This window comes from Micropterus dolomieu, linkage group LG07 (genome assembly GCF_021292245.1).
Source record: "Micropterus dolomieu isolate WLL.071019.BEF.003 ecotype Adirondacks linkage group LG07, ASM2129224v1, whole genome shotgun sequence".
NCBI classification, from domain to species: domain Eukaryota; kingdom Metazoa; phylum Chordata; class Actinopteri; order Centrarchiformes; family Centrarchidae; genus Micropterus; species Micropterus dolomieu.
In genome coordinates this window covers 27,894,319-27,897,726 of record NC_060156.1, presented here as the reverse complement: position 1 = coordinate 27,897,726, position 3,408 = coordinate 27,894,319, and positions in this window count along the sequence as shown.

Genomic DNA, 3,408 nt, shown 5'->3' with positions numbered 1-3,408 from the left:
TAATTTGCCAGTGTGAGTTCTCTTTTTAGGGTCAGATAACATTGTAATTTACTTTGTGTTTTGGTCGTTTCTTTCCAGTATTCAATATATTTTTCTTTTTGCTTGCTGATAATTTGGTCTGCTTGAGTTGGCGTTGCTGTCCTGAGGCTGTTGGGGACTTGTTACTGTAGAGAGCCTCAGGACCAGCTGGCTGAGGGGACTCTTCTCTGGTTTCAGCTCCTGGTATGTTAGGGCTTTGTGATGGTATGTCTGGGGGTCAACTAATTATAAGTTATTGTAAAATTTAATTGATCTTTTCTGTATTTTCAGTAAGAGGGGGTATTGGTCGAGCTCTGCTCTGCACAGGTTATTTGGTGTCTTTCTCTGCACCTGCAGGATGCTCTTACAGAACTCGGTATGGAAAGATTCTATGATTGTTTTGTCCCATCTGTCAAATTCATTATTAAGTTTTGGCCCCCAAATTTCGGTGCCATATAGAATTATTGGTTCTCGTACAAATTGGAAAATTTTAAGCCAGATTTCAATTGGAATATAGATTTTAATGTTTCTTTTTATTGCTTCGAAAGCTCTCCTTGCTTTCTCCCTCAGATCTTTCACAGCCATGTTGAAGTTCCCTGTGTATGTAATGTTGAGGCCAAGCTAAGTGTAGTTTTTTGTATGTTGCAATTTAGTGGTGTCTAAATAGAAATTGTGTGTAACCTGATTTCTGTATTGTTTCTGAAAGATCATTAACTTAGTCTTTGCTGTGTTTACTGTCAGGGCCCAGGTCTGACAAAATCTCTGCAGGAGATTAATGTGCTGCTGCAAACCTTCTTTAGTAGGTGAAAGCAACACTAAATCATCTGCGTACAGCAGACCACTCGCTTTTACATGTTTATTGGCCACTACCTTATTGACGCCTGACAATAGTGACAATAGTGAAAAGCAACAGCAAAAAGAACTCCTACAGCAGTAGGTAAAAAGTATGGCCTGTTTAGACTTTACTTGACAATTCCATTTTACTCCTTTACATTTCACAGGGAAATATTACTCTTTTAACTTCATGTATTTTATTGACAGCTGTAGTTACCAGTTATCAAACAGCAAACCATATACGCAACGTATAAGACTTGATGCTTCCCAACAGTATATAAGGTAGTTAAATTTGATTTGCCTAAACCAGCTACAATGGAATGCTGTATATAGGCCTACTATACTATAGGCTTGCTAAATTTACTTAAGTAAAATTATGAATGCAGTTTTTCATTGAGGTATTGGTACATTAAAGTAAATTTGGATCTGAATGCATCTTCCACCACTGACTATAAATAGGCTACTGTACAAGTTAAAAAAATACAACATGAACCAGTGGCCCTCAAAGACTACATGTCTGAACTTGTTATGTAAAAGCCTGGATATCAACATGAACAAGTGTTTGATTGCACAGGCTATCAAAATATGGTTAATGTGACTGCACAGGCAGTTTCCCGGGCATTGTGACCAAGGTGCGGCTGAGCAAATGTGCTCAGTCAACATTCCCTGGGCAAATAAAGAGAACACAATGGTTTCCCAAGCCATAGAAGCAAACGAGTGTATTAAGCATGGAGACAAAATAAAAGCAAGACGTTATTATGTTATTAATTTACTAGCATTTATCATGCACAGAAAGCATTTTTTTTTCTCACAATCATGGATACAACAATGCCTTATACTACATCATACCACATCAACAAGTCATGTCATGGCTGATCTAGAATCATTTTAAACATCCAGAATTGTTGGATGTTGGATGCCTTTTGGGAGATTGAAAAGCTGTGGAGTGAATATCCATCCATCTCCATCTTCACTTGATATGTGAAAACTAAATTAGTTTTCATTTAATATGTTTTGACAAAAGCCTGATTTGGGTGAACAATTTGTAAAAATACAGTAAAATATTGATTAGAGCATATGGTAGCAGGATGAAGGTTCCCAGGGGCCGACTTGTTTCTCTTCTCATCCGGGAATCTTCATCTAGTCGGAGTCGCTGCTGCAGGAGCTGCTGGAGGACTACAGCAGGGGCGAATACAACACAGACATCAATGAATCACTTCAGTCTAATCTACAAAACCAATGTCACCAATGTTAACGGATGTTTCAGTTGTAGCTGTGTGGTACATTAAATTTGATTTCCTGTGCTTAGTTCACATTAGGTTGTATTGCACAACTCTTTTCTGTTCTAATTCTGAACCAACATATAAAGCATCATGTTTGGGAAAGTTATTGACACTTACCCCATGAGAGTTCTTTCCTTTCTTGTGACAGTGGTCATGCTTGTGACCATGCTTGTGCTTGTGCTTGTGCCCATGTCCGTGGCCCTGTCCATGGCATTTTCCATGGCCCTCTCCATGCCCATGCCCATGTCCATGCCCATGACCATGGCCATGCCCTTGTCCTTGTCCATGTCCATGTCCTTGACCTTGACCACAACTAGGTCCAGGTCCAGGTCCAGGTCCGTACCCATGGTTGCCTCCAGGTGGACCGTGGGGCTGAGGAGGGTAGTTTGGTGGTGGAACAGTGCCAGGAGGATAGTGAGGGTATCCCCCTGGCATCTGTTGAGGATTGTTCGGGTAACCAGGAGGGTACTGGTTTCCTAAACATTAGGGGACAAGAGAAGTACTTAAAGCAACTATCAAGTATAATGCATATTCATTATATTTGAAAGTGTTGTTTACCTTGGTTGTGTCCGTACATTTTAAAACTTTAGATGAAACTACAGATCCTGAAAGCAGAACAAAAGCACTTTAAAGAAACTGACAGAGTTTGTCTTTAACACACATATACAATCTGTATTTGAGAGAGCTACAAATCAGCATAAGGTGAACTTACAGCGCTGGAGAGCAAATCCACTGACGCAGCCGTCACCTGCTGCTGCTGCTGCTTTATATGTGCTGTCCACCATCGCATCATTGGGGGCAGTTCCTGAACTCCCATCAGAACATTTTTTCTTTGTGACCTAAATGGGTGTGTGTATGTGCATGTGTGTGTGCGTGTATAATCTTTAAACTTTAAATACAATCAGTTTAGACCCTAATAAATAGGAATAAAATTTAGAGAACAGGATAATAAAATAGAATAAAACAAATACGTTCTGCTCATGTTTTCATTGCTTAGTAAGTTGACTATCCACAGAAGGCAGTGCAGCTCTGTGCCCTGTGTGAATTTGTTGTATTCCAATAACACAGTTAGGGCGCCTTCCAGTTAACATTTACACAAAAAGGTACAGGGCTAGAGCACCTTACTGTTATGTACTAAAAATTGTAGCTGCTCTAGTTTGTTCTAATCATAATAAACTAATCTGTAGTGTTATTACAAGATCAAAAATAGTAAATAGCCTACATGAAAGATTCAACGTTTCAATGCTTTTAAATGCTTTATTACACAGGTGAA